At 40.2% G+C, this 20,646-nt stretch overlaps 1 protein-coding gene across 11 annotated transcripts in view; it reads left to right on the top strand.

Annotated features, from left to right (window-relative positions):
• The window catches only part of Sei (potassium voltage-gated channel seizure), a 96,183-nt gene that overhangs the window by 57,079 nt on the left and 18,458 nt on the right, over positions 1–20,646 (top strand). The gene's annotated exons all lie outside the window — the stretch shown is intronic.

Here is a 20,646-nt window from a genome sequence, read left to right as displayed (position 1 = left end):
GTTGACATCAATTTCAGATTTTGCTTGTCATTTTCATACGCTTATCATGAGCAATTAAGTTCGTGGAAATTATATCTTTGCAGAAATGCTAAGTTTATAAAATTTATATTTTGTCGTATTAAATTAATATAAATTTTTTACTCAGCTTTAACGACATAAATTCTCGCAAAGAAAAATTAAGCTAAAAACAAAAAATTCTACAATATACACATATACGTCTCTTTGATTGCGATTAAAAATGGACGCACCCAAGAGATCTAACAAATGTAGAAATCCTAAACTTCCTTGAAAGCCGGGAATTCGTGCTCAATCTCGTTTCAAATTATTATGCTGAATCTCGCTCGTGAGAACACGATAATGGCACGAGGCTCAAAATTAATTCTCTGCAAATTCAGCAGATTCAAGTTGAGGTTAAAGCAGAAGGGTCCATTTTCCCTTTATCGGCAAAATCGATAACGTCCTCTAGAAGGATATGAAGCAGCTACCAAAATATTTATTATTTTCTAATTAGAACGTACACATTGACAAAGCCGCGATAAAAGACTCACTAAAAAAACATTCGCGAAGTATCCTAGATTTAAATTCTTCCTATCGGCATTACTTAACAGTTTTTTTTTAATATGTATTTTTATAACATTTATTGTAAGGAAAAAAATATCATCTTTGAATTAGATTAACCATTGCTTCTTTTATAACGTCTTTCAATTATTTATTTAGAATTATTTAATCACTTGGTACTAAATTTGTAGGGATAACGGAACACCTACGATAATGTGATTTCCACGAATTCACTTGTCTGCATATAACATTGATTTCCGGAGAAAATCGTTAAGAAAACCTTTACACGACTCCGGTCATGTAACTTCGACGTCGGAAATCAATCAGCTTTTCTTGTAACTTGAAACAGACGATTCGGGCTATCATTTTCGACGTGAGATTAATTGCCAATCGTATCGAACTGATGTCGGGAGGCAACCGAAAAATATTCTGCCCAGGGGATGAATTTATCTTTTACCCTCGCACCGAAGGCGGTATTTTCGCGGCAACGACACGCGGCCACGTTACCACAATGCAACTGGCGAAGGTCATAGCCACCAGGTGATCAATGACTGGCGTCCTTGCGTCGCGATGCTAACACCACCCACATTTGCAGGCGCTCACGTATATATGCGCGTGTGTCCTTTGTGTGCAAATGCATATGCAGGTGCCGATAGGCACGAAAACGCACGATCCACTTGCCTCACCGTAATATACCCCACCGCTCCTTCGACTTTTACATTATTTCGCAGCCGACTTAAGTCCCACTTTTATTATCAATGCCGAGAAGGATCGAAGTAGACAATGGCTAGTTGGACACGCGATGATCGTGAATTCGTAAAAAAGATGATTGTGTTGTTCAGTGTCGAATGCATTCGGCTCCAGGAACCATCTTGCGCAGACATTTTGTCCGTCGCGCATTTTATACTAGTTGCACATTTCGTTCGCGATGTTCATCACAAAGGCACATTTCGTTCGCTACAATAATGGCTTCCGGAAGCTTTTAACTTTGATGTTATCAATAACCGTTTAGCATAAATTATAAAGATCGTAAAATTACAACGATGTAAATCACATCGTTGCATGATGGACTTTCCGCCATCGTGAGCCCTTTATCAAGAATGCAAAATGACTATATCATGCAGAAAGCTGCTTGCATGATGTTTGTTAACGTGCAAGATTCATCTTTATCCTTCATCCTTCATTTTAATGTTACGCATAGCTCGATAGCACGATTTAATTTTTACAAAGTATTAATTATTTTTTTCTTAAAAATAAAAAATATTTTTTCAAATATATTATAATATTGTTAATTATATAATATTAACGAAAAATTTAACGAAACTTAATATTTTTATTTTATTTTAGTAACTTAACGTTATGTGAAACATTATGTTACTATAGAACATTCTGATAGTAACATGCAATCATCGTTATCTATAGTCGTTTCCAAAAACCACATTTCGAGAAAGAGACTGTTTATTTTCTTAAATGTCAAACGAGCAAACTTCCCTCTACACGTTACATTACTTTGCAAAAGTCTCAAGTTTCGAACCGGCACCAGGTAAAATTTAACTACGCAACGAACAAGTTGATGCACGCAAACACGATATAACGCGACAACGTTTTCGTTCATAGAAGTTCCCCTTCCGTAATTACTTTATTGCAAAATATACATGTTAACAAAAAAAGTTATACTTTTAAGGTGGAAACTGGACAAGAAGTTTTTGGTAAATTTCTAGAGAAATAGAAGCAATTATTTATCTAAAAATTTCATGTTTCTATGAAACTTTTGCATATATTATCAAGTTAAAGAATTATAATTTTGTAGAATTTAAAATAAGCAATTAAGTGCATAAATTTCTTATTTTCGTAAATAAAATTTGGAAATTCGAGACTTGATAAAGAAATCGACTTGTTTAGTTTCTCACTTAAGGGATAACTTTTTAATTCTTACGACAATTAATAACAATTGATTAAAAATTTTAAATAGAAACAGAGATACATCGTGCATCAGCAAACGAACGAAAGTATACAAATTAAGATGCACATAAGGACTTCTCTGACTCATTCGTGAACCGTGAAACTGCGAACACTGCTTAATTTCGACAATAAAGGCATTTCGTGCTACTCATCCGTTTTAAAAGCAAACATTTACTGCGTTTTTACATACTACAAGGAAGAACAAGGAACAACGCGCGTCAAGAGAATCATCGTACTGTCTTAAGAATAAGAATTACTAGTTTTTTTCGCTACAGTCAATTAAATCGGCAACTAAATCACTCGGAGTATCAGTTATCACTGTGCCAATGAGCCGAGAAATCGTCCGAGACAAATTGTATTCTGAAGAAAGCAAAAAAGCGTCTCGCGTGTCGGATTATTTATCGAATAAAGAAGAAAAAGCGTCCTTCAGCGAGGTCTTGAATAATTAACCTCCCATCGGCCGGTGTTTCTCCTACATCGGACGAGGGTCAAGAACTCCGCGAAGAACTGGGATTTCTCGCAAGACGCCAAGTCCGAATTTCTCCCGAAGCCGCTTGAATGCTATAAATGAGCGATGACGACAGAAGGGTAACCGACGGTGACTGGGAGTGGACCCTGGTTAAGGGTTGTTGGGACAGCGACAGCGAGAGGAGCGCAGCGGAGGGAGAGAAGGAAGAGGAGGAAGAGGAGGAGGAGGAGGCTGTTGACTCGTGTGAACTGGCGCCCCATAGTGCGATGAGCGTGGGGGCTGGTAGGGTCGATTCCCCCAGCCCCCAGGACATCAGACTGCTCCATGACCTCGTTGAAGATCTTAGCAAGGAGCAGGATGAAAATAAGCCGCGGGCGGAACAGGTGAGCCATATCGTTACCTTCCGGAAGTAGAGCGAATATTACACGGGATCGCTACATACGGGTCGGCAACCTCTGCAACGTTCGCTATCGAAGTCCGATAACTCCTTGATTCGCGCTGCGCGGCGGACAATCGCGCATTTACCGCTTCACCCTCGGATCGTTTCCATCGCCGAGATTATATTCTTGGAAGTTCTTACTCGAGTATCCAATTTCTAACAATAATCCATGTACGACGGCGTGAAACTTTTTCGCAAAGTAGGTTGGTATAAGCGGCTTCATGAATCAGACAACGCTAAAAGCGGTGTATAGAGCACTCTATGATATTTCTAATAATGTTATAAAAACTTTGTATGCAATTGTCTATTATTTTTAAACCAATGAGATTTTATATTCTTTTTACACAACGTATATCGGTCAATTTATAATTATACTTATATCTACATTGAAAGCATGATACTCAGAATTTGATATGTGTTGTTTTAATGAAATGGAAGACACAAGTTCTAATACATATTACTGGCTTGCATTACGATCTGTTTGCCGACTTCAAATCTAGAACACATGGCACACATATGTACTCCGAGTTTCACAGAATTTGGGAAACTTTGCGACGAAGCTTTCCAGAAGAAAGAAGAGACTTCGCTTGTTGTGAGGCTATAATTTAATTTCTATAATTTAAAAGCAATCTGAGGTCTTGGATGATTTTCAAACCACGCGCAAAATGAAATGTCGCGTTCTTTATTTTTTTCTCTGAGTCGCAATGAACAAGCGCGAATGTGAGAACTAGGTTGGCGCTTATCGATGGATCCAGAATAGTCCAGAGCGCTTTCCAGAGGCGTTAGCTGACTGATGGACCAGCTGTAGTGACCCAAATCTAGGTGGAATGATTTAGAGATGTTTTAAAAGGAATGGCCGCGCGCCATGATCAATGAAGCGTGCCAGCGCTTTATCTTAATTTTTTTAATTAATTCTTCCGGCGCTTTTGCAAGTGATAAATACTCCCCCGTACCTTTTGCGTATAGAAATAGCGACTAAAGTTTCTCACATTATAACTTTAAACTTGTCGACCAGCGGAAAATATTGCCTATTGGGTGTTTCGAGAAAACGAGAGCGCTGGGGATTAGAACTTATCTTCATGAATCTTACATCCTTCCAGCAAGCCAGAACCGGATAGACAATAAAGCACTGACGGGATTAGCAATATCTTCTTTTAAGAGTATACTAAACTTCTCGTTAGTCCGCTGGAAAAAGTAGGAACATTCTTTTGAAGAGAGGATTTGTATCATATTTGACAAAGGAGATTATTATTCCCTTTGTGTGACAACATGTCAGGAATAAAATCTCCATAATATTCCCGTTATGAAGGGATGATAATACAGAGATGATAATCCGGTTAATGGCTATAAATTCTATATTCTCGCATTATTACCTTGTAACGATATTAGTAATAATATATAGCAACCCGTTTTGCAATTGTTTAAAAAAAAATGGATACTAAATTAAATTATTCAACTGAACTGAATTAACAACTAATTAAAATGATGAATTAACTTTCATCTGTTTACGTGCGATGTAAAGAATTGCATTCATGATGATACAATTACAAAGCTTCTATCTAAAGTTTTTATTAGGAGAAAGTGTATGAGAGGGTAGATCGTTATCTAAGTTGTGGCCAATTTCCGAGGCGGCAAAAAAAGCAGTAGTATCGTATGATTACAGGCGCGCCATCAAAAATGATGTAATTCCGTAATAGGTAGCAATGGTATAAAATAAAATGGTATGGCTCGTTACGACAAGAGAGAGAGAAAGATCGCACGACTGCGTCAAGAAAGTTCGTTTTGCGGAAGATGAAGGGCGAAAAATAAATAAAAAGGGGAAAACAAATAGGTCTACAAGTACAAGGTTTTTTCATGATTTTAGTTGCGCGTTGTTCCTCCGCTTTGCGCGTTTTTTTGTTGACGAAAATAAAACTATCGTAGTTGCCACGTTGCACGGAAGAAGCACTGACCGTTCAATACATGGATCGTTCAAAGGCTTACGGTCGGTGGAAAATATCGTTGAAATTTATAGCACGTTCGATGAAGGGACATCAGGATTCCAATATATCCATTACGGGGATAAAATAAATTGCAATCGGAAACGAAGATAGATAACTTTCTCCCCTGTGGCAAGAATGCATGAGCAAATGCGAGATCTGATAACATCGCGCGTTTGCATATATTTGGACCACATTTGCATATGTTTGCACCGTGTTATAAATTGCTAAGAGTGAAACTCATGATATCGTATTATCGTTTGATATCGTTTGTACGAAATAAACTCATACACATATTTATTCTAGTACGAGGCCTAATAGATATGTTTAACACTTTTATTTGAAATGAAGTATACATATATTTCCATTAATAAAATGTATATATAAATTATAAAAGAAGATGGAACATTTTTTCTCAGCCGACATATAATTTCGTATTTGCCGACATAAATCTTGAACGTATATCACGACAAGGGTGCAGAAAGAAATCTTGCGATATAATCACGGATGTTTTCTTTCCATTTTTATTTCGATATCTTGAGAGGGAAAGCAGAAGCAATGATCAGACCCCGTTATCTACGTGACCCTTTGCACGAGACTACGCGACGTTTTAACAATCGTATCTGGTAAGGAAGCATTCTGTAGTCTCATAATGCTCGGTGTTCCACAATGGTCCGCTTGACGTCGACCAGCGTCAGCTGGCGTCCCGCGCTGCTTCGCCCGGCGTTGCGCCGCGCGGCGTCGCGCATTCTCCTCTCGACGGGGGTGATCCTCGCGGACCCGAGTCTGCGTAGAGACACCCGTTGCGCGCGCGAGCGAGGCTCGGCCGCCAATCAATAAGACCGGAGTACAGGTGGGTCGTCGTCAACGGCAGCGGCGGCGGCGAGGACGGCGACGACAACGAAGCCAGCGCGCATATCGAAAACGAAGCTAACGTAACGCGACGCGACACTGAGAACGTAGAAAAGTCGACTGCCTCCGACATTGACACGACCAAGGGTGAGAGACGAAGGAGAGACAAGGAATGGTGCCGCGCGCAAAAGAGTTAGCCGCCGAGGGCGGAAAATTGCTGCGATCCGACTCTCTCGCCTCTCTATCTCTCTCTATCTAGCTGTCTAGTTCTCTCCCTCTTTCTCTCCCTCTCCCGGAAACAAGAAGTTGAAATGTCGGCTGGAACAACGATCGCGACCCTCTGAAGCGCGCGACGCGCCTCCACTCGAACGTCCCTCTCACGTTAGTCGCTCGGCCGCAGTGCACTCGTACGGGGGTCGACCCGGACACCTTGCTGGGATGATGAGGAGACGCGTCGGTTGTAGTCGATGGTGCTCGCGGAACTATCACGACGTGCTACGTATGCTGGAAATCGGTGCGTCATCCGGGCTCGTCGTCGCTACGCAGCTGTGAGTCAAGTCGGACAATTCAGATAATGTTTTATGTGCGATATATCTCTGGTGATGATTGGACGTCGCGGACGCATATACCTTGCCGGAATTTTATGAGCGTGTTTATGGTCAGAGACATTGTCCTCGATTTTACTACTGGCAACTGGCAGCTGTAGCACGCCGAGTATGGACTCGTCGGTAGTCGACCGTAAGCACTCCGTCCTGTCGATCACTCAAGCGAATCCGAACGACTGCGAAAAGAAGAGCTGTAACGCAACGGATGCACAATTTTAAGAAGGGAAGAAAAAGACCTTTGCGTATACGATACTCGTGACATGCGTAAATCCAACGAAATGCAAGTGATAGTTATAGAGCTCCGGGCTCACCCCGAAATTAAGGAAACTGTTTTATTTGAAGTTTTGTAAAAATACGCGTGACAACCACGCTGACAGATCATCCTGCCGTGTTGTGATCAATCTGAGAAGTCAGTCTATCCTAAGTTCATCCTCTCATCGATACATCTCGCCGTTAAATCAGAAGAAAGCACATAGTTCAGGATAAGATTTCTTCGATATCCGGATCTACGATTTACACGTATCGAATCAAGGAAGAAGATTTTATCGCGAGGGTCGATCACGCTCGACGACCGGTTTGATTGACCGATATCCCGTCGAGGGTATCCTTCTGTTCGGCTAAACTGATTATTAAAGGAAATTCACGAGGTGCTATACATCTTCGTTGACAGGAAATTGGAATGTTCTTGTCGTTAGACAGTATGTCGCCTTGCGCATTCGTGGAGAATTCCCCAGTATTAGCCCGTGCCAAATCCATTAAAGACATCGACGAAAGTGGATCATTTTCGCGAAACTATTGTGTCTCGTCGTTCCAAGGGCTTACACAAACATTTGTACCCGCACTGAATTTCTAATTGCCAATTATTCACTGCGTCCTCGTTACTGCATCTTACTGAGACGCGCTGGATATTTTTTACGTTTTGCTGTTCGAAACGCATGAATATCGAAGTGCTGAGCGAGGAGAATTTCTTTACATTCCGTTGTGATCTCGATTTTGCTGAATAATATTTTCACGGGCTTTGGAATAAACGAGAGTGAGGAAGAAGAGGAGGAGGAGGAGAAGCACGCTAATTGAGACTGATATAATACTGAGAAAGTTATCTTTTCCGCACTGAGACTGTCGTCACGTTCCATCCATTACTTGTTGCTAATTAATTATTAAACGAAGTTTACTGTGTCGCGATCTCCACGAAGCGCCGACGGGGAAAGTTAAGTTTAAGCCAATCATACACATACATACTTACATAATCATTCTTTTACATTTTATACCGGTGTTTTGAAGTTAAGAGAAAACAATTTTTTAATTAATTAAGAGAGACTGCAGAAGAAGATTGTCCATCGCAAGAGAGGATGTGAATTGCGATACTTCAGAAGTTTTGTTTCTATGTTGTTACGGGCCGTGTAAGAAACTAAGAATAATTATTGATAGTAGTAATTCGTCTACCGATTGCAGAGAGACGAACAAATTGACTAACAATAAGTGATTTTACGGATGTAACACGTCCTAATAACAATGCACAACATTTAATGTTAATAAGCACAAAAGAAAGTTTGCTTCGTTATTCGACAAATTCGCTTTTTACTTGAAGCATAAGGAGGAAATATATCAGCAAGAAAACATATGAAAAGCGTAACGAAACGTTAACCCAACAGTCTTTCAAAGCGTCGAACTTTTAATCAATGCTCTTTTTTGCATTGCCTTGTCTTTTGCATTGCGAAAAAATATCAGATAACAGAACATACCGATAACAATTACTTCAATTAAATTTAATTGCCTTACTCATCGTGAACGATTAGTCCACGAATCTTCAAAGATTCGTCGAAATACGACGCCTGAAAGCGCCGTGAATAAATAACGCAAAGGCAATCGACAGCGAGACCGTAATAATCACTTCGCCAAGATTCAGCTATTCAAGGAAAAACTGTCGAAGTCCCAGCCCCCAGGTTCGTCCCAACCGCGGGACGAACGCATAGCGTTGCGCTCGGTGAAGAATCAATCGATCGATCTACCAACGATCGTCAACGTGGCCACTCAGCCGCCACCGGTGGTGATAAGGAGGAAGCAGATCCCGCCGATCGAGGCGAAACAGCAGGACTCGAGCGTCGCGGACTCCAGCGTCTCCGACGAGGGGCCTCGATCCAGCCGCGAAGAGCTCAACGACGTCAGGGGGAGGAGGAGGAGAGATCGAGGACACTCTCGTCGCGACGAATCGAGACTCGAAGAGGAGAACGCTTGTGGTGGATTCGAGTTTTCTCTGGAGAACGACGAGACTTGTGCATGGTCGGGGGTCGGGAGTCACTCACGCAGAAAGCGAAACTTCTTGCCGAGATCCACGTCGACGAACGGCACGGCGAGAAGGCTGATATCCGCAGAGATCGGTGGCGGTGGTGGTGGTGGTGGTGGTACAACGTCGACGACCAGTTCGTCATCGTACGAGCGCGACCTGCACAGCTTGCTGCACGGTCAGCCGCGCAAAAACATCACCGGCTCCAAGCGCCGCAGGGGGGCTGGAACTTCGGTCGGTACCAGTGGACGCTTCGCCATCAAGATCAGCGGTAGTACCTCCTCGGATCTTCAAGAGGAAAGCGAGCTGTCGTCCGAAGAGAGAGACGCTCTGATCGAGGACATTAGAACGACGTCGAGCGTCTACCGCAACAGGATACCCAAGTTCGGCGCCAGACGGAGGGTCGTAACTGCCTCCGGATCTTCCGTAGTCAAGGATTATTATCCTAGAGCGGCGGAAGATCGACTTCTGGACTTTAATGAGGATTCCTGTTCCACTGCAACGACGTCAATTACCCTGAGACAGCATAACGTCCACGTGATCAACGAAAACGTCCACGTGATCAACGAGACGGACACCTTCCTCGACGACCTTCCCAGCTCATCTCAGAAACCGACCTCGGCACCGAACACCCTGTCCCTTGGTAGGAAACTCTCGTCTTGGAAGAAGGAAGGCAAGGATTTACTGGTCAAGTCCGTCTCTTCAGCAAACACGCTCGCCCCAACGACGATGACCTGCATAAAGTCCCCACGAGCGATGTCGGAACATCTCTTGGGGCAACTCGAGGTTCCAGTACCGCCTGCGAGCGCGGTTCTCAGTGCCCTCCGAGTTAAGGGCGGCTCGTTGCGAGAGGGCGATCGCAGCGAGAGAGTGACGGACGTCCCGCGGCAGAGATGGAGCAGCGTCAGGGTCAAGGGTGGCAGTACCAAGAGCCTATTGCTGGAGAACGGGGGTCCGCAACAACAGCCGTTGAAGGGCGCTCTTAGAAAAGAGGTATTCCATGGCGTTCAAGTAAACGTCAACCGTAATAATTAACTCAATAATTAATTCAATAAATTATAAATTAGTCACGACCTTGTCGAGTTGCTCTTTGCGAATTCACGATGGCGACACACGAATTATTTAATGTATTTTATTCTATAAAAGGGATACACTGGCATAGGTTAATCGATACTACGTAGTTAAATTATTGAAATACAATACGATACGAATAAGCAATTTTTTAGACTCGAAACCGTTGAATAAATGCCGATCACACAATAGGTAGCGTCTGACATTTTTGTACGACCCTACGATAGCATTAATACGTTAAAATGGTCACGAGTTATTTTCGGTAACGCATTGATCGTAAAACACACCTACACGACGTGGCTCTAACGTGACGGGAGATTTCAACCGCGATTCCAGTTGCTATCGTGTGTCTTATTGACGTAGATAAGCATAATACATACCTTGTTTCGATACTGTACATCTGTTCTCACTTGCGGGCTTTATTCTCAACGACTAATTACGTAATTGCTATCAGTTTAGTGAGGAAGAATGTTATCGTACGAGCTTTGATACTGACAAATTAAAAAAAAGCATCGGAGAACCACTGATGGACTGATAGATTCACATTAATCATTAAACGTGGATCGATCCATAGATGGACAAAGCTTTTCTAGGTAGTCACTCGGCTATCCCTTAATGCATTATTTGATACATTAATAATAGCTATGTTCTCTTCTCTTCCATATATCATGTCTCTCGATTAATAATATCTTCTCCGCATTTTTAGTAGAAAGAAATATGTTACTACTAAGAGAAAATTTTATATTTTTGCCTGGTAAAACAGGATGTCGAGCTTATTATCTTTGTAATAGAATAGTAGTTTAATTTTAAAAAAGGTTCGCGCGGGAAGTAAATATACGATATGCGCTGAAAAGGAGAAAGCAATATGTTGAACAGGAAATTGAAGCTGTATATTTGTAGCCCGTTCTCTTGAATCGGTCATTTGGCAAGGTCTGAATGTTGCCCCGTTGAGTTCCATCGATTAACTCGGCCAATACTATTTTCATTAGAGAAGACGCATTGTTTTCAATGAAAACACCGTTGACGACTTCATACTACAGGCTAGTTATGGCGAAGAGGATAAACATCGCATTACCATGCCTATCCCTCAGTGGTAGACGCGTTACTGCTATTTTCAGACTACACATATGTACACATGGTGCATTCTGGTAGGCTACTGTCTCGTTGAAAAACATCGATCATTTCCCCCCCCCCCTTTAAGCTCACAGTTAAATATCCCAAATAAAATTATATTAATAATTTATAATAATAACAAGCATAATTTATAATAATAGGAGAATAATTTATAATAATAACGAGAATTGTTATGTAAAGATGTCCAACGCAATAGCGAATTGATTGAAGTTTCACATTTTAATGGCTGCTTGTATTATATTACACTTATCATTATTGATATCATGACATATATCATTAAAAATGAAATTTTATACTGCGAGTATAAAATTTCATTTTTAATGATATATCGAATTGCGCACGTTATAATTTTTGCGTAGCCTTTTTGCCTTGCCTTTAACAAGTCCGTAAGGGCTAGCGCACGAACATTGCCGTAGCGTCTTACGCGAGAATCTTGCGTTACGCGACACGCAAGCCAATCTTACGGCAACGCACGAAGAAAAGCGTAATGTAACGTACGTAACATAAGACTAATTACGTTACATTCTTCTTTTTTTGTGTTCCCGTAAGATTGGTTTGCGTGTCGCGTAACGCAAAATTCTCACGTAAGGCGTAAGATGCTACAGCAATGTTCGCGCGCTGTCCCTTAGGCTAGATTATAGCTTCATGCTTTATATCTTGCCAAGGTTTTACAAATAAAAGTGGAAATTACAGGGTATAATTTGCTAAAAGGGTCCCTCGGGATGTTATTGAGCAAATGCGCCTTTATGCGACTCATTATGTAATATGTCGATCTGGAAAGCCAATAATTAGTGCATTCCTGCAATTAGACTTTATAATCAGAATATCAGTACATCCCTCTATCTTGTACATATATAAGATTAAATTAATTGATTGGATGTACTTTTCGACGCATGAGAATCCTCGCGAGAGCAGCGTGCAAATTAATTGCTGCGAGTATGGCATAGACATGAGTCTTGTATAATGATAAACTAAAGATAAATTAAATTCCCCGAGGAACACACACACGATTGTGGTAAAAGTGTCTGATAATGTTTCATGTCGCGCGCAACTGTGTGGCCTTTATCAGATCAATACGTAACTGTCTCTTCGCGAACAAAGGAAGATGATACACGTAGGGAAGTGAAAATAGAGAGAATGAGCAATTTGTTAGAGATGTATATTTAAGCTCTTTAGAAATATATAAAATATAGTTATAAAGAGCGATTATTTTTAATTTATTACAATTGTAAACGTATAGTAAATTAAAAATTTATCAAATTCATTATAATGTATTCCGATCGAGATTCTACTAATTAAGATCTAGTCAATTAGGACAAAGTCTTATTAATTATTGCAGTTAGATGAAGCTATAGAACACTGTAAAGACATACCGAGTGATTTTTCTTAATTAACGGTGAGGAAGTGGCGGTAATACCTGGCAGTTGCTTTTATAAAGATTGCGAGTGGATTACGCTTGTTTATAAGTTAAACCCCGTGCCTTCCGCCCGTAAAACAACACACGATGTTCGATTTACAATCCGGATGCCTGAAAACACATTCGCGTCTGTTTGGTTATACTTTCAGTAATTACGTTTTACGATGAACGTGCACAATATTGCACCATCTTTGAGGAAATAACAGCAGTTTATTACAGCAGAAATAAGAAAAAATTGTTAATATTACTAAAAATCCAAGTTAGAACATGGAATAGTAATTAATCAGTTAAATTAAGAAATTTAATTAATTTAAAGTAAAGATTTCCATTTTGGACAATTTATATTCTGCTTAATACTTTTAATATAGTTTCGTATATTATTAAAAAATGCAGATAAAAACAAGCATCTGACATTTTTTGTACAAATTATTAAAATTTTTATCTAATCTCTCAAACCGGACAAAGGTCGTTCTTCCAAGATATTAAAATTTTTAATTAAAAGGATTTATGACAATATATAATGAAAGAATCCAATTGCCATCATAATTCTGAGTAATGAAAATGATATTATATAACAGCTTTAATAACAACGAAAGGTTCCACTTCGCTTATTAATTACGCTAATTAAACGAGAATTGAAATCAGAAGATTAGCGGATTATAGGAAGAAAAATAAACCGTTCCTGGGTTATTTGTTGCTGGGCGGACGATCTCAATTGCAATTGTTGCGAACGTTAATTAGAAATATTACGCGACTTTTCTGTCCTCCATTGCATCACGTGTTTTTAATATAACGAGATACCATGCGTTTCTTCTTAGCCGTACCGCCGCGCGGTTAAAATGGTTCATCGAACACGCTCATAAAATGTCAGTCGCCGCCACTTAACACGACCTTTCCGAGTGCACTTAGCACATGGTCGATGCATTATTAAATCAATGTCATATAATCCATACAAAACGAGATCAAGTGGAAGTTTCGCGCGCGGTCCATATTAACTTATAACGCGTAATACTTTTATTGTTGGCATATGGCATAAAATCGATGTGATTGTCTTGTTGATCTTCAATCTTGATGGTGCATTTCATAAATGTCGCTCTGTTTATTACATTTATTGCTCCTAATTGAGTTCCAAAATTGTGCAGAGTTGATTTAAATGCAAATTTCTCGCTGTTTAAAGCTCGAGCGAAGACGAGCAATTATGAAAATTTGAATTACGAAAATTTGAGCTGAACTATATACAAGAAGAGAATTCTGATATCGTTCAGATGAATCAGCCGCGGCGAATATCGACGAATGCGCCTTGACACTTTTATTATCCCGTCCTATTTCGGATTTTTACGGTCGCTTTATTACGACTCGCGCCCGATATTGGGACAAAGCTGTTCACGATTTTATTATCTCCGTCGCGGCTGCAATATCGCGTAAACTCGCTCAGTCGGGAATATGTTCTCTCCTTTCCGACGTGAAGAAAGAGTTTTCTCGGATTCTTTATTCGAATATATAAAGAATATTTTAAATTGTCGAATTATTTTTTTTCTAATAAAATATCTATTCATATTATTATTCGTATTATTTATAAATAAAATAATTAACAAGCACGAGTATAAATGTTGCTGTTATAGGTAACAGTAGTTTATGTTAAAGTATAGCGTTCGAATTTCATATGAAACTCGAACATGTGCGCTTTATCTAGGCGAATTCGAGATTAACTTATCGATTCTACAGATTACGATTGATCACACTTCTCGCAGCCAATATTTTAGATATTAATATGACGATATTTACACTTCATATTTTGTGTTATTAACTGTCATTAATTTATGTCTGACATGTAAATCTAGAAACACATAATTCATTAATTAATAAATTTATTTTTCTTTGTTGAAGATTGATAGCTTGCAAGATTGATTGCAACAAAGTTAATCATAATAAAATATAATTATTGACACGACGGAATAACAAATTAACTTTCATGCATTGCAAGTATTATTACAAATACATCGTCGAAAACGGGAGTGTGTTCTTCGATTAACCGAGTCCCACAGACTTCGATTGTGCCTTAACATGTCTGCTTCTCCTGATTCTCTATTTTTTAGCCTCATTTCGAATTTTTACGATCCGCTTTTACTACCCCTACGTACCAAAACCTCGGCCTGCCACATTTACCGGACCATGAAATCAGGCGGGCGAATTCAGGCGAGCCGGAGGCGAATGTTTTCTGAAAGCACTCCTCGGCGCCGTTGCGCTGGCTGGCCGAAACAGATCTCTCCGCTTAGTTTTGCCGCGCGTACGCGAGCGTGCGGCCGCGGAATTGTGACGAGAACGCGAAGAGTCGGCCGAAATTAGATCACTTCGCGAAGTCCGCTGGAATTCGTTCGGCGTCCCCGAAAGGCACTTGACTGGAACGTGTAGATCTTCCGCAACACGCAACGAAACAGCATCGACAATTGTCGTTATATTACCGTAATTCGATTTTCCTAATGGAAAACGAATGGTGGTTCAGCCGAGGAATAGTGCGAGGAGGATTCCGTGAAATTTCTCAAAAATGCCTTAATTGAAGTTGACTGAAAGCCGAACTTTCTTTTGATTTTAAAAACACAGATCCATAAGAGAATTCAATACAGTCTTAAAAATCTTCCTTGTGAAATTCATCGAAAATCAATGGACTGAAATGTTTTAACTCAAAAGTCTCTTTTAATATTATTTTGATGAACGTCACCGTCGCCCATTTTAAATCGACCCTTCTGCGGGAGCTAAAACCACAAGATGTGAGTACAGGAGGCTTTTATGAAATTTTGCTGGATTTCGCTCAACGTCCCTGAAGGCTATCCAACTGGAATCAGCAAACATTCAAGATTTCATTTTAACACTACAGTCGCAAATATTATCGTCGGTACTTCGAGGTATATCGAAAAATTCTCATCCCCAAGAGATTTCTCAGAATTACATAGAAACCCTCCGGAGACTCTTCGCTTGCAGTACACAAATAAATCAAGAAATTGAAAACGATTTAAACTTTGATTCTCCTAGCATATTGAATGGATCAATTTTATGTTAAAAAAGATCTCTTGATTATTTATTTGAAATAACGTGACAAAAAATTGAGTAAATGTCAGTGCTTGTTATCTTAATTAAACATTTGGAAATCAGAAATGATAATATAAATTGAGTGTAAAAGTGCTACTACGACGAGTTCTACTGAATAATTCGATGATAATGTTTATGACAGAGTCAACGAGATGTTAAATTTTTGCGATCAACAAGTCAAGGAGGTTGTTTGAACACTTCAATACTTCTTCAGTTCAATAGTTCTCCAGTTCTGCTATGCCTCAAAAGTTTCAATTTAAAGATTATTTCAACCGGTGATGAGATCTTTTGTACGGAACGCAGAATCACAAAAGCCACAAACTCACTTTGGCGAATCGATCGAGCTTCCTATAAAGACGACGTAAAACTCCCCCTTTGTCCTTGTACATTGAAGAAACACTTCAGAAGCTTTCCAACGTTCAACGGATCGATGTTGTTTGAGCAAGAAATACGATCGTCTACCTCGTATTTGACATATAGAAATACACATGAAAATTTTTACATTTATATTTGACAGACAGGTCAGACATGTTAAATCTACGGAAGTGTTAAGTTTTTCCCCGAACTTTTCATTCTTGAACGGATACTTTAAATAAACGATCACTGTATCAAAAATGGGAAACTGACGAGAGTTTGTGCTGTATCCTACATGTTTACCCTTTCAAAATATAAACCAGATGTGCGTGAAGGATTACTCATTGAGGATAACATCTAGTTTATCACTAACATTTGTTATCAACCACAAATACTTTGCAACTTTGAAAATCTCAACCTACGGGAAGTTCCACTCATGATATGAATTTTATTTCACGCACTACACATCTCAGGGAAATATTAGAAATTGCTTAGCGAGAAAGTTTGAAAAAAAAAAAAAACGCAGCAGTGGAACAGGTGGTTTTCCCAACGTTGTTTATTTTCATTTTCGCGCGCATGGTAAAAGCGCCAAGATATCGTCAGCAGTGGCAGCGTTTGAACGAGGTTCGCCGCGGTTGAGAATGACACTGGAATTTTTCGTGAGAGTGTCAGGAACCATGATGCGCTCGTATTTCATGAAGGGAAAGAAGCAGAAGTTTGGCTCGACCCTGTCGACGGTAATCGATGTTTGTATTACTTGCAATACTATTTTAATAGAATTAGAAAAATACGGTTTATATTACCTTCCACACACATACGAATTTATTATCGAATTATATAAAGCCACAAACGTATTTCAGTTCAATTTTAATTTACTAATTAAAATTTATTATTCCATCAAAATCTGACATTATGATTGTAATTATCTGAATTCTTCGTGCGAATCTGTATATTTAATCATTATTGTTTAAAATATTACAATGACAATCAGATAATTGTTTCAACTACGCAACTCATATTTCGAGTTTACTTTCGCGATATCTGTGCTCCTCTCTCTTTCTCTCTCTTTCTCTCTCTTTCTTTCTCTTACATATTATCTTAATCTAGTTACATTGTTTATTCACGTTTATCAGGGCTATCAAGCGGCGAACGTGCTCATCCAATTTGCGATGGAATGACGCGTACATTCCGCGTGGTATCGATCGTAATATTGCGTAGCTCGATGGAAATCCGAAGACAGACGCATTCATCGAGCTGACCCATTATGCATTACAAGGCCGTATATCTCAGGAGCGTTAACAGGAGCTTTCTTCCCATTAAAATGGATTATAATTCCGCGTTGTTGCCGACGCGACCTCATTTTCAAGGCAGCGCTTCGAAATGCGCCGCTCACGTTGCGAAAATACGTCCAATTGCGTTTGAATGGAATGGCCATATGGAAAACATTATTGTCTCAGCGGCGCTTGGTCAAATTAGTTCAGGACAAATCTCGTCTAATTTTAGGTGACTTATGACACTTGTCGAACGCCGCTATTCACGAAACGCTTAGTATAAAATTAGCACGATGAGTAATTGTCGTTTTATTCTCGTCAATTGCAATGTAAGGCGAGCTTAAATGCGATGCCTAAATTTCCTCCTTTACTACTGACGCTATATTTACTACACGAGGTCGTTATTAAATGATTCAAAGAATATTTTCGAGCTTTATGCACGAAAGTTCCAGAAGCTTCTTTAAAAGCGTTCTTATCGCCACAGAAGCTGCAGATACATATTTTACTTGTACATGTCGGGTACATATTTACGCGGGAAATGGTTCCGCTGTGAGTCTGCAAATATTAAATCCGTCTACGGGGAAGTCGGGCGATCGTAAAAGAATGCGTAATCGCGAGTTGTAAATGGCTATTGTATGGCTTTCAGTATAAATACTCCAAAGTGTGTACTTCATCTTTTTGTTGGCATCGCACAAAGTTTTAAACGCTTCTCTTCAATTTTACATTAAAGTTTATTTTATCTTCACGAATCCCTTTTGCAATGCAACAGTTCGGACGACAGAATTTCTGAAAGAATATAAACTCGTGCCATTGCGATCGTAATATTTTTCGCGCGACTTATTTCCGGGCTATTCTTCTTGGTTCGTTAAGCTGGTTGATTATGATCACGTAATGCGGGAATTATTCGATAATTCCAGGTCATGGCGCGTGGTAACTAGCCAATACTATCCTCCGCATCCTCTTTCGCGTATTCGATTACTTCATCTCCATTACATCCAGATGGAGCGTCTTACAGTTAGATCGAGGAGAAATTCCACAAAAGCATCTCTGCATTAAATGAAAAAATTAATTGACAGTTTATTGCGACAAGCTGCAATTATTACACTATAGAGGTCCCTTTCTGACTCTTTTGCCATTTAATAAATTATTTGTTAACAAATTATTTATTTAACTTTATACTTGGAACTTATTCCAGTATTTAGAAAAGATAATTGACAGAATTTAAAGAAAGACAAACAAAAGATGAACAAAAAGAAAGCATTAGTTTTGAACAGAAACTTGATACTATTTATGATGCATTTATTAATCCGGATAGCGTGTTTTCAGATGTTTTATCTTAAGGGCAAAAAATGTCTCTTGTAGTTAAGGGACGGCACAAACTATTGCAATAACTTCGGGTCATTGGAATGAGGTCGTTCTAGCGATCCTTCTCACCTAACATCGGGCGCATGAATAAAACATGACCTACCTGAATTTACATTCTCGTGGCTGTCTCTGACGAGCCAACCAGCGAGTTTCTTCACCCCCTCTGACCCGCCTGACTGTACGCTTTCCACCAGATGGAAGCTGATAATAAAAAATCGATAAAGAAGCTAAGGAAGAAACTAGCGAACTATCCTGAGTCTTTTCCCTTTAAAAACATTTTAGCGAGACGGATTTAGGTACTTATTGGATATTCGATAAATCGGATGAGATACAATCGCGCTGCTCCAGATCAAAATTTAATGATAATCGCGTATTAATCAACAAAAATGTCAGATTTAATAATCTAGAAAAATATAATTTTCAAAAAAGGTACGACAATATATTAATATTTAATAGTAAGAAAATTAAAATAATAAATTTAAGAATAAAATTAAAATAGATTATGCAATTTAAAGGTTGTTCAAATATGGAAGTGTAGAATATTAATAAAGTTAGTAAAGTAGTAGTAGTGTAGTAATGTTAGTAAATACTCGGAACCACCATGGGATATGCAACGTGATGGTGAATAATGATGGTGGTATCCGCATCAGCAATATCCCAGTTTCCATTTTTATCCGCTTATCGGTCGCCTTATCGGCGGGGGGTTGATAATAATAAATTGACGGCACAGGGAGACGAAGGAAGAGGGAGCGAACTGCGACTTTACCCGGGATAGGATCGTCAGTTCATATTACGAGTCTCTTGCGCGCGGGCTATCGTTATCGAACTCCGGACTAATTCTCGTTAGACTTAGACTCTTAGACGACCGAAGACTCTCGGCGGCTCAATGTTGTACCTCCGACACTTCACGGACCGAAATGTGTTGGCTGAGGGTGTGACGGTGGTGCTACCCTAACTCGCACACCGCTTCTCGTGAGCGGACAGCTAACCAGCCAACCCCGAGCCAATCGAACGAACGCCTCCCTTCGTCGGGCCGCATTGCATCAGTGTTAAACTAGCTCTCGGACGGCACTCTTCCGGTTCTTCCCACGTTCCCGCGCGCCATAAACAAGCGTCCCCGATTCCGAGCGCCATATGCAAGATCGATAACTCGAAATATCGCCCGTGTTTCTGGAGAGCTCCAGAGCTCTACCGATCCGTTCTACTTCGCGACGCCGAATCCGCGAAGTTTCGCGCTCGAAACTTTTATCCGACGATCAATAGTGGTTGCTCCCGAAGGGATATTGATGTTTCCGGCGTTTCTTGGTGCCGCGCTCTTGGTGCTAGGTGAATTTCACGCGCGAATCGCAGCCGTTATTTTTACGACCTAGTAACGAGGCGCCGTTTCAACGACGCTCACCGTCATTCGGTATTATGAGGAAATCGAGCACGAAGCTTTGAAGGAATCGCGGATTACGACGACGAACAAATGGTTAAGCTCTAGCTCGACCACGAAGCCAGGTGTTTTAAATCCGTTCGCCAAGCATTTGTGACGGTAATCCCTTGCGCGAACACTCTCAAACATCATCGGATTGCCCGGGAAACGATATAGCGGATAACAGCTCAGGGAAGGAGAGTTTACCAAGTTACTGTTTGAAGGCGATGCTCTCGGAGATGTGGAGCAGCGTGATTCGAAAGATCTACTTTCATCCACCAGCGGGATCGGGTTGACGCAATGGATGTACGGGAAGTTTTGGCCTACAAACTATTCCCTCGGGGAGATCTCGCGGCTTCTGTCATCGATTCACGTTCTCGCCGAT

Source organism: Temnothorax longispinosus, chromosome 6, assembly GCF_030848805.1.
Source record: "Temnothorax longispinosus isolate EJ_2023e chromosome 6, Tlon_JGU_v1, whole genome shotgun sequence".
NCBI lineage: Eukaryota > Metazoa > Arthropoda > Insecta > Hymenoptera > Formicidae > Temnothorax > Temnothorax longispinosus.
This window is presented reverse-complemented; position numbering and strand designations above follow the sequence as displayed.